Below are 12,938 nucleotides of genomic sequence, written 5' to 3'. Positions count from 1 at the left end.
TTCAAGCTCATATTGAACCCGTTCATCTTGTTCGTGCTCTTTTGCATTGTCCACAATAGGTTCACTTTGGATTTGTACATCAACAACCAGATGATCAACTACATTATCATTAGGGATAATAATGTAGTATTTTTCGGTGTTTTCCTTAACAGGTAATGAAACTGGATCCTGTATTTTCTCAAAACCAAGGTTTTGAATTGCACTTAATCTTACTAAACCATCTTCAAAGAATTTTGCCTTATCTGTTTCAACAATCTGTGGTGAATAAGATGAGCAGTAAAACCTGTATCATTTTGATCTCTCTTGATAACCAATGAAATATCTACTGGTTGTTCTTGGATCAAAGGCCTTAATGTAAGGGTTATATAGTTTAGCCTCTGCATGACATCTCCATATGTGCATATAAGATAGTGATGGTTTCCTACCTGTCCACAACTCATAGGGAGTTTTAGGCACAGATTTCGTAGGAACCTTATTCAAAATATGCACAACAGTCTTTAAGGCTTCACCCCAACTTTATGGGAAGCGTTGAATAATTCAACATGACCCTAACCATTTCTTTAAGCATACGATTTCTCCTTTCAGCTACACTATTTTGGTAGGCACTACCAGGCATGATATATCGAGGCACAATGCCTTTCTCTTTGAGAAATTGTGCTAATGGTCCTTCCATTTGCCCCATCTCAGTAAACCTACCATAATATTCGTCACCTCTATCAGACTTGACTATCTTAATAACTTTATCGGTTTGTTTCTCTACTTCTTTCTTAAATTTCTTAAACATCTGAAAAATATCATATTTTTCAAAAATCAAATAGAGATACATATACCGTGAATAGTCATCAATAAAGGTGACAAAATATTTTTCAGCTGTGTAACAGGGGGTAAACGGTCCACATACATTTGTATGGACTATCTTCAATATCTCACTACTACGTTTGGCACTCTATTTATAAGTGTTTATATGTTTAGATTTTATGCAATCAATACACAGGTCATTGTTGGTAAAGTCTAGAGATGTCAAGATCCCTTTATTTACGAGTCTTTTTATTCTCTTTTTAGAGATATGACCCAACATTCGATGCCAAAGCATGTAGGATTCATCATTAATCATGCTACGTTTATTCCTAACCAATGCGTATTCAGAAGTCAAAAACTCTTGGGTTTGGATCCTCACATTCAATTTATACAAACCATCATAAACTGATGCAAAACTAATTTCAATAGAAGTTCTGTATATAAATAACTTAAATTTTTTAAATTTAAAGCAATATCCAAATTTATCCAATCTTGAAATTAAAATTAAGTTTCTACTATATGATGAAACATAAAAGACATCATGTAGATTCAAATTTACGCATGTATCTAAAGTGATCCTGCATACCCCAGCATCTTTTACATATGAATGCATCTTGTTCCCCGAATAGATGTTCTTCCCATGCATTGTTGGTTCTCTTATGTTTAAGAACGACTGTAGATAATTGAAAATATGAACAGTAGCACCAGAGTCAATCCACCGGCTATTTTAAGTACAAGAAGTGGTTGAAAACAAATTACCTTTCTTTTTCAACCACTTCTTGTACTTTATGCAATTTGTTTTTCTGTGTCCCTTCTTCTTGCAAAAGAAGCACTTTATGAGCGTGATTGCTTGCCTTGGGATGTCTTATCCCCTGCTGGCTTCTTCCTAACATTTTTCTTGAATGCATTCTTCTTTGGTCCTACCTTGAAGCCATGAGAAGCCATTTGTGCACTTTGCACATTCTCTCCTTTCAATCCATCTTTCTCTTCAACACACATAGGAAAAGTTCATTGAATGTTCATTCATCATTATGTGTGTTGTAAGAGATTTTAAAAGGTCTATACACTAAAGGTAAGGACACCAGAATCGAATACACTAGAAAAGAATCAGAAATGGTCAACTTCATATCATTCAACTAAGATGTTATGTTCCTCATTTCCAAAATGTGCTGGCGAATATTACTCCCTCCAGAATATTTCATAGTTATAAGCTTTGACATTAGGGTACTGGCTCTGGCCTTATTTGAACTCACAAACTATGCTTCAATGGCACTCAGAAATTTTCTCATTGTCCTACATTATGGGATAGTACTGCGAATATTCTTAGCCACCTTAGATTGCAAAAGCAACAAGCTAAGCCTATTCGAGTGCTCCCACTTCTCAAAAGCAATCATTTGATCACTAGTGCTTTGATCAGTGAGGATAGCGGGTTCATCTATCCTTAGTGTCAGATCTAAATCCATATATCCTAATGTAAAAATAATAGTTTTTTTTCAATCACCAAAGTTAGATCCATCAAGAAAAGGCATAGAACTTGAGCCATCTAAAATCATAGAACTAGAAACTGCATGGCAAAAGACATGTATCAAAAGAAAGTATATATGAGACAAAACCAGATAAAAAAAGCAATAAATAAAAAGCCCTAAATATGCTTATTTTCAGGCGAGTATAGGGGGTCATCGGAGTCCTACTTTGGTAAGAGCTTTGATACGCATAATCACTACGCCTACCGACTATAGTTGATAAAACTGAGGCTCATGTGAAGCTAGACCATCAACACATGGTACCTTTGGATACACATGTGTAATGTATCTCAACACATTTGCCTCATTTTACCCTACCTAAATTTCAAACACGATAAAACTATCTTTGGGTCATTTATCATTTCATGAATCTAAGTACAATAGTAATATTGGCTAAATCCATATGATAGTATAAAATTTTGATAACATATGTGTATTCAGTCACTTTGGTGACATGAATTCACTAAGTCATCTAGCTATCCTTAATGTCAATGTTATACATTCATTTATGCATGCATAATTTACAAATAAAATGCATGAACAATAACAAAAACCAAACTTAAATGGGTAAAACCCTGGGTCCTCAAGCAAGAACTGGTCTGAAAACACTCTGAACCGGTCTGAAACAGCCCCAAACTGGTCATCTGAGGGTTCAAACCGGTTCTAAACCTTATGAATCGATGTCAAGTATGAACAAAAGTTCATAAAACCCTATAATCGGATGCCAAAATCCCCTATCTTCTTATATTTATAAAAACATGGTCTTACCATCTCAGAACCAGTGAGAAACTTGAAGAAACCGGTCAAAAATGGCTCTGGATCTGTCTCGAAAGGGGTTGAATCAGTCCCTGATCCGATTTAGGCCAAATAGTGCCTGAACCCTAACTGGATCCGGGTATGATCCAGTTACCAACCAGATTTGGGTCTAACCGGGTTATAACTAGATCCAGGTCTGACCCGGTATGAATCAGATTCGGGTCTGACCTGGAATAAACCAGATCTGAGTTTGACCCAATACTAACCGAATCTGGGTAAGACCCGGTTATAACTGGATTTGGGTCTGACCCGACATGAACTGGATCCCAGTCAGATCCGGTTATCAAACCTGGTATTCACCGAATCCGGGTCAGACCCAAACCCGATTCCACTAATAAAAATAAAAAATAGAAACCCAAAGATTTCTGTTTACAGAAGTCGATGAAACGAGATGGGGAGGGGAGGGGGTTTCACCCTTTCGGCTTGTCGAAGACCAATGTTGCATGTCGGCGACCCACACCGGAGCCTTGTCGGCGATGCACCACCGACAAAGCCTGTCTCTTGACACAACCCCACGGCTGAAAATGAAACAGCAGAGTGCCCCGGATGTCGTACGTCGTTGGATGGCCCTTGACGCCGATTTGAATCAGGCCACTATTTTCTTGGTGAGACACCCTCATGGCAACCCTCATTGCTCGATGGTAGAGAGGAAAATCAAAAGGGGTTTTTGTTGCCCTGGATGTTGCATGATGCCGGATGGACCACAACGTCGATGAAGCAACTAGCGAAAGCTGACTCTTCCTGACGATGCACCTACGACATCGTGTAGATGGCGGTGAGAAAACCCTGTTATCGACGACAGATGAAATATAGGGAGAAGGGGTTTTAAAACCCTTATGCTGCACATCGCTGGACGGAATACCCGAGATCTGACGAAAAATAGCCCCCCTTTCAACAACAGTCTGTGGCTGCCCTCGACGATGGCGAAAACTCTTGCAGCCTGATAGCTACAGGTAAAAACCTAATCATTTTTTTTTTACTTTGTCGCCCCACGGTGATAGTCATCGACTACCGGTGACATGGGCAACCTGATGACGAATGCCATCACCTCAATGTCGCCCCATGGTGATGTCGCTCTGCCAAAAAAGCTTTGTTGTCTCATGACGACAGTCACTGGAAAACACCAACGAGCCGCACAACGGATGCAGGTGTGGGCCCATAACCCAATGTTGAGCCTAGCCTGTGCACAAACAGAAAATAGCAGGAAAGCAATAGAGAGCATACCTGAGGCGGCCATCAGAGAAATTAAACTGGATCCAATGGTGATGGCGCTGGTGGCTGGAATAAGGTGAGCTTCGCTCCTCAATCAGATTGCGACCCTCCAATGAGCGCAGGTTCCTTCAACATTTGGTGAACAGGATCCCTCTTCCCTCTTTAGTCGAAAAAGCTCAAAAAATGTGTTTTTTCTTAACCCTTCTTTGTGATTTTTCTCTGCATTGGGTTTCTCATTGACACCCATTTATATAGCCTGTAGCAGGGGGGTCGGTTAGCATAATCGTTCCCTTCCTAATCTTCTATATGTTTATCCGAAGGAACACAAAATGGAAAACTTACCAAATCGTGGGTAACTGCCATGATGTGTCGCTTATCCCAACAATAGTGAGTTGTTGTTTTGACAAAATCTAACCTCATAGATGAATTCAACATGGTCAAAATAGTAAGAATTGACTTTTGAATTATGTATTTTTAACAAATAATTTTGTGAGGATTCCAAATTTATCACATTGTAAGCCGTTGTTTTTTAACCCTTGCAAAATCTCATATATACCATTGGAACATTATCCGATTTCTACTAACCTAAACATTTAGATGAACATGTGGATAGTTATGAAAATAAATTAAAAAAAACTAACATATTACAGTTTTTCATTTAGGAGTTCCTTGTGCCTGACGCTTTTTGTACCAACCACGTGCCTACCGAGCTTGAATAGGGGTTTTGAGGTTGTTTTTCAAAAAATCTGACCCTACACGTGTTTCACATGATGATTTGCTAGAAAATCACACCTGGATCATTTAGAAAAAGGATGAGTTTTTAAGCAATGCATATTTTTTAAAATTTTAGACCTTTAATTTTATAATCTTATAAAAAGCTAACTTGGTGTTAGAATTGGATGATCCAAAAGTCTATTCCCACAAAATCAAGATCACATATGTAGGGTTAGATGTTAGATAAAAATAGAAAGTCTTTCCAAAGCTGGATAGGCACTCTGTAAGCACAAAATGCGTCAGGCACCTACCACTCATATATATATATATATATATATATATATATATATATATATATATATATATATATAGAGAGAGAGAGAGAGAGAGAGAGAGAGAGAGAGAGAGAGAGATTAATTCATGGTCAGGATATACCGTCGGAGTGGTGAGCAGGGTTTGTTTCAAGCTGAAGGCGCAGGATCGAACCCCGCTAGAGCATGTCGGCTGCCTTATCACGGTTGGGGCATATAAGGCTAAGTGGTCATGTCTTTTACCCTGAGTTTTACCTCGTAGGGAGGCGGGACCATAAAGTGACCCGGTTCTTGATGAGGTTTCTTCGTCATAAAACAAATAAAAATAAAAATCATGGTCAGGATATGCATCTGAAAAGCGAGGTGCTACAGAAAGCCCACAGTTTTAGCTGGGGGTGGTCATATTATATACTGAAAATGTGAATGTTATTGATGTCTCCCTTCTTGCTTACAGATGAGGTAGGGATTCAACTTGGTCGTTCCTTCATAGCAGAAAGTGGAAGAATTCTAGAAAAAAGAATTCGGTGAAGGGGCGTTTCATATTTTTCTAATTACAGATATGCCTTACAGTTGGCCCAAGAGCAAATACAGTTGACAAGTAGAGTCAAAAACCAAGTCCCCAAGAGTTTTAAGTTTTTAACCTCCCCTAGACCCACAGGTAAGGAATAATTTGGTAGTTGCTCAATGCTTATCAACAAACAGTCACCCCATAAATAAAAGAGACCAACCGACGGAGAGAAGAGAGAGAGAGAGAGAGAGAGAAGAAGAAGAAAAAGGATGGAGAAAAATGAATCTACTTTTCCTGGCTTCCTCACCCGCTATTCCCCTGACCATCTTGAGTACAGAAGAGCCCTGAGTCGTCTGCATAACAAGGCCCCTGCTCCACTAAAATTGAAGACCATGCCACCATTGGTGGTATGGGAGGAGGGCTCAAAGTGGATCTCAAAATCAGCAGATTCAGTCAATGGGTGCTCAAGTGAGAAGCTTCCCATCCCTCTGCTCTCACCTCTGGTGTTCCCACCTGCCTGAGACAGATGCTGGAGCAGATCTCAAGTGTACCCATGATCTGAAATTTGGTATAGGCTCAACAAGAGGGATATGGTAAAAGTTCAGTCTGTCTTTGACCTTGTCTGATTTCATTAATTAGCTCCTTGTAAAGTTACCTTTTTTGGAACATTGTACTGTAGATAAGAACAACAAGAACAGTTCTGCGTTTGTGCTCGATCTATATGTATAGATCCAAGTTAACTTTAACAGATTTGGACAATTGTGTCAATTCTAAATTGTTCGATCTGTTCAATTGAGACCTTATAATGCAAATCACATTCTCTGCTCCAATTGCTGTTTTTGTTTATGTATTCCTGATTTATCTACTAGGTCCTCCCAGCTGGTTCTTTGCATTAGTTTTGGCGTAGCGGCTATATTTTGGTTCATCCTGAGGGTTTCATAATTGGACCTTGAATCTATTTCATGTGAGGGAAGTTGCCGGTTGCTGTTTTCATATGAGGGAGTAGCTGTAATATTGGGTGCTGCTTTGCAATCTGCTGCATGAACCGTCTAAGGCACCTGGATGCCGTTCATCCCGGAAATGGAGAGCATCTAAAAGCCCATCCAAAGGATGGTCTCTAACTAGATGGGCTGCACAAAAATTTCTAATGATGTTCACTTTCAAGATGGACATCATTGACAGCAAAGTAGACGGCTGAGAATCATCCAAAACAGGACACATTTGGTAGGTTTTGGTTGCCATCATTTTCATGATGAACGACATCCAGGTGCCTTGAACGTTTTTTCTGTTCGATGCACGGTGCTACCATCTTCGAATAGTGAAAGAAAAAAAAATTATTCTTATATTTTTCACCTGTTTTTGTTGAAATAACTCGAATAAACATCAGACCCATTTGAATGTAGCAGACGACGGGAAGCTTGAAAACTATTTTGCAGGATTGCCGGTTACTTGTGAGTCTTGACTTAGATTGAGCCTAGGTAGGTCCAGTCGCACTACGATTATTGAATCTTTCCACAGTTTAAAAATAGATAAGTTGTCCATGCATAGCTTTTTGTTGGAATATAAGCCATGCTCTGATTGTTGTGCATTTTCAGTCAAAAACTATAAATTGAAGGCAAAGTTGATGGTAGATGCGGAGGGTACTTGATCCGTTTTGTCCGTGTGGGACTGTAGAATGTCATCTTCGTGTGAGTGTGAAGTTTGGGACTGCAACCCCATGCCTAAGTTTGATAGGTTCTCTCCTTTATAGCAGCATATGTTGGGGTTTTGGCACTAGCGTACTTCCTGCAAAAGTACGTCACACGTATCACATGTGGACACACTTACCTTCACTTAAGTCACACGTATCACACACCCTCACAAGAGAGGTAAAAAAAGAGAGATTTAATCCTGTCAAACGCAATCCCCCCTAGGGATGGCAGTGGACCGGGGGAAAGTGGGCCCCGCCTCGCCCCGTTTGGACCCGAGATGAAGGGTATGAAACGGGGATGGAGGCGGGGATGAAGGTTAAAATCCATCCCCGTCCAGGGGTGGAGGCGGGGACGGACGTGCACTTTTCCCTGCCCCACCCCGCCCCGTCCCCGCCACAATCCCCGCCCCAACCACTTTTCCCCGCAGTATCCCCGCCCCGCCTCATCCCCGTTTGAACCGGGGATGGAGGACATGAAACGGGGATGAAGGCGGGGATGGAGGATAAAATCCATTCCCCGCCGGGGATGGAGGCGGGGGTGGAGGATAAAATCTTGAGGCGGGGCGGGGGTGGAGACCTTGTCCCCCGCCCCGCCCCACTGCCATCCCTAATTCCCCCCAGCGTTTACAACCACAAACTCCAGCACCGGATGAAATTGCTAATCTCACCCAATGTTTTTGACAGGACCTGCTCTCCTAAAAGATACTCACGTTTTGCACGCACACGCTTAATAGGAAATTTTACTTTATTGGAATAGAAAATGATTCAAAGCAAGGTACAAGGGGGGTTTATGTAGAGTCCTAAGGGCAGGAATAATAACCACGTCTCTAGCACAAAGGAGTTGATCAAAAAACAAATTCCAAAAAGGCTTCTTTCAAAACCCAACAGTCCTAATAATGTCCTATATTTTTAGAATAAATATAAGATAGAGGAGAAACCTCTACCGACCTACCCAATTGTGGCATCTATTTGGATTTTGGGTCCAAAATAGGTCCAGATTCATTTACAAATTAATTTCTAACATTTTCCTTAATTTGTAATTCCTAAAATAGAGAAACCTTCAAACTTGTTAATGGGCAATGGTTTGGTGAACATGTCTGCAACATGCTGTTTGCTAGCAACAAAAACTTCTTTTGGTGACCAATCTTAAGGTGTTTTGATCTACTGTGAAATACTGGATTTTGTCATTGCAATGGCAAACTTATTGCCACAATACATGATTGTGGTTTTTTTTTTAATCTCCAATCACTGTGTAGTCAATCAAGTTCAGATTATTTTTAGCAATATATATTATCTCAAAACTCTTTGTTCCCTACATCTTTTCTTGGTTCATACATGAACCTGAATACAAAACTCACTGCATTTACAATGTTTGGTCTTGTATTAGTAAGATAAATCAATGACGCTTCGTTTCATCCACCTTTTGGAACCATCATTTTTTATAACTTTTCATTCATAGCCATCAGTGTGCTCATAGTTTTGCAATTTTTCATATTAAAAAATTTCAATAATTCTTTAATATATTTTTTTTTAAATGAAAATTTCTCCTTTCTGTTTCACTTAGATTTCAAGAAAATATTTTATAATCCCCATATCCATCATCTCATATTACTTCATCATAGCTTCTTTGAACTTGTCAACTATTTTTGCATTTGATTTAACATAGATCAAATCATCCCCATACAAACACACGATCAAAAAAATTTCATTATCTTCTATTTTCAAATGGAGTAATGACTTGCATGGACTTGTTAAAATATTGATCAATCTTCATATTCCAAGAATGAGGTGTTCGCTTCAAGCCATATAAAGCCTTTTTTCAAGTTGTATACTTTTCTTTCACATCCTCTCTTTTCAAATCCAAGAGGTTGCACAACATGGACCTCTCCTTTGAGATCTCTATTCAGAAAAGCAGATTTTAAATTAAAATTTTTAAGTCAACAATGGCTAGTACAACATGTATAGTTTTCATTCTTACTACTGGAGCAAAGTTTCCATTGAAGTCTACTATAAATTTTTGAGAATAGCTCTTTGCTATTAATTGAGCTTTGTACTTTTGAATTAAACCATCCTCCATAAATTTTGTCTTAATAGATTCATTTTAGACCAACTACAACTTTTCCTTTTGGTCTATCTACTAACTCTTTATGTATGATTTTCTCTATTGCTTAGATTTCTTCATTCATGATAATTTTTTAAATACCGTATTAAACAACCTCTTCATAGTTTTAAGGTTTACAAAAAAACAATGTCAAATCACATTAATAATAAATTTTTGTAATAGATTTGACTTTTCTTGAAGGAGTCTCAGATTATGAGTCCCTTGAGGTGACATCTTCTTTGCTTGCAAAAGTGCTTGTTGTAGCTAGAACATCTTTGCCACTTTCTAGTGCTTGCACTGAGCTTGATTTCCAGCTCCATCTATATTCTTCATCAAAGATCATGTCTCTGAAAATCACTAATTTTTGTATTTAGATTAAATAGACTATATGCTTTGAAAGTATCACTATAGCCAATGAATATGATTTTTTTCCCTTTTTCATTAAAATTTTTTGTATATTGAGGAAGAATTTTATTATAAGCAACACTACTAAAGACTTCGAAGTAGTTTACCTTTGGTTTATGCTTATACCAAGCTTCATACAAAGTTTTATTGTGGATGGACTTTGTGGGTACTCTATTCAAGATATGCACAATAATGTTTACAGCTTTTGCCCAAAAGCTGTTGAGGAGATTCTTTCCTTTGATTATGCTCCTTGCCATTTCACCAATGGTTTTATTTCGGCACTCGATCACACCATTTTGTTGTGGTGTTTTTGCATCAGTTAATTATCTTTTGATGCCATGCTTTTTGTAGAAGTTTTACAACTCATTAAATGTGAATTCTTTGTTCTCAATCTCTTCAACTTGAAGCCGCTTTCCTTTTTCACATATGTTTTGAATTGCTTAAAGTTGAAAAATGATTTTGACTTTTGTTGAAGAAAATATATCCACATTGTCCTGTTCTAGTCATCCACCAAGAGCAAAAAAATACTTTCTTTTAGTTTGAAATTTTGTTTGTATTGGTCCAAAGATATCTGCATGTACCAACTCAAGTGGATGCTTTGCCTTCCAAAATGAGTATGAGAATTGCAGTCTATAGAATTTTTCATAGATACAATATTCACATTTTTTTTCCATCATTGATGCAAGGAAGCCAAATCATCATATTTTTTTGCTTCAATAGTTTCAGGCTTTTATAATTTAGATGAACAAATCTTAAGTGACAAAGATTTGACTCATTCAAATTTTTAGCTTTCAAAGCTCGACTTTCACATGGAGTCATAGTTAAGGAAAAAACTTTGTTTGCAGTCATTTTTACCTTGACTAACACTTCACTTTTTTTGTCAACTATAGTGCATCGATGATTATTGAAATTAACTGAGTATCTTTTTTAGCATGAATTAGCAGGTTTAAGCTAAACCAAGAACATAAGAAACATCACAAATTAATTGAGTTTAACTTGTTTTTATCTTAGTGGCTATGACTCCCTTGCCTTTAACATTGTAAAATTTGTCATCTCTCATCTTACTTTGAAAGTGATACTTTCATCTAACTTGACAACATTTTTGGTTTCTTGACATATGATTGTTGCAACCATGTTCCACATAACATATATCATGTGAGTTTGTTGGGTATCCATGCAAGAAAAAGAACATTTTGGCCTATGCCATCGTTATTTATTGACAAGTTAGCTTCATATTTTTCTTGAAACCAGCAATCTTTCTAATAGTGGTTTGAAAGTCAGCATTTTGAGCACTTGAATCGGTAGTCTTTGGATTCATGTCTAGGTTTTTTACACACATAACAATACTTTTCATGTTGTTTATAGTGTCTACACTTATTAGAATAGTTTTTTCTTGCCGTGGCCTCTAGTTGATTTTTTATTTTTGCTTCTTCTAAATTGTAATTTTTTATTATAGATTTCTTTTTCTTTATCAACTTTAATTAGAGTGCATGCTCAAGATTTTGAAGTTCAGACCTTGAGATCTGCTTCTCTTGTACATCAAGAGATCACATCAACTCTTGTAAAGACAAGGTTATTTTAGGTATTTTGATTCTTCTATGTACCTACAACATAATTATACTTTATTGACAAACTTTTCTTTATTATTATTTGTTTTAATTTTATCACTGTAACTTCTAATTTTATTTATAATTCTAGCAAATCTTACAAAAACACTTTTGTGTGTTTCGTTGACAATGTATCTAATGCTTTCCACGATGATTCAAGCTTGATAGAGATGATTTTTTATGAGTCTTTGAATTCAACTTTTAGGTTATTTCAAGCTTATTTTGACGAGGTGAAAAATATAATATTATTTATCTCTAGTTGGATGTTGAGAAGTATGTTTACATCTTTCTTCTTCTTCTCTTTAATTTTTTTATTTTTTATGTTGGAGTTCATGACGTAAGATTTGAATCATTATATGGTTTTTCGAGCTCTTAAAGTACCTGTACGGTAAATAGAGTCTTTGTTTTGAAGGTCTAAAAGTCATAGCCTTAGCCATTGAACACATGTACTCGAAGTTAAGAGAGATTGGTGGCAGAATTTTTGGAGCTTTGTGCCATAGATACGATGTGAGTGTGAACAAGCTTTTTGGCATTAATGTACTGCACCCAAAAATTAAAAGTTAAAATATTATATATTCTACTGTTTTATTTTTTAAAAAATAAATAAAACTTTTGAATCAAATCCAAATCTTGCATTCTTGAGTCCACAAACCATTGTGACATACGAAACAAGCTTCTACAATTCATTCAAAATTTGACATTTATACATAGATTCGGGCACCAAATGATATCTAATACAGTTAATAAAAATAAAAAAAAAAATTAAGAAGAAGGTTTTACAAAATGAAATTGGACTCACCAAACCAACTCAAATCACACTCAAAGTACTAGTTTAAGGTTTATAGCCATCCACTGGTCATAAGGCAACATCATTGTCTATCACCACCCATCCTCAACGAGAGGACAAAGGATATGAAGCCATTGAACTCTATTGGGGGCGTGCTGAGATAGGATTTACAGGAAAATTCTACCCAACTACAAGATTATATAAGAAAAAACAAGAAAATAATAGGAAAATGTAGGACATAAGAAAGAAACTGGAAATTTAAAAACATAAAATAACTGAATTTCATATCCCAATCAATTGCTTAATTACAAAATCTTTCACCTATAAATAAATGAAAATTTCATAATTTTGCTACTAATCTGATAACCTTTTAAAAAGATAAGATTTATCCTAACAATAAGAATAGAATATGGAGAAAACAGATTGATGTGAAGCAAGTCCACTGTTACAGGCTTATATATGAAAA

The sequence above is a fragment of the Nuphar pumila genome, chromosome 5 (genome assembly GCF_984573655.1).
Source record: "Nuphar pumila chromosome 5, dmNupPumi1.hap1.1, whole genome shotgun sequence".
NCBI lineage: Eukaryota > Viridiplantae > Streptophyta > Magnoliopsida > Nymphaeales > Nymphaeaceae > Nuphar > Nuphar pumila.
Note: the sequence above shows the minus strand (reverse complement) of the source record.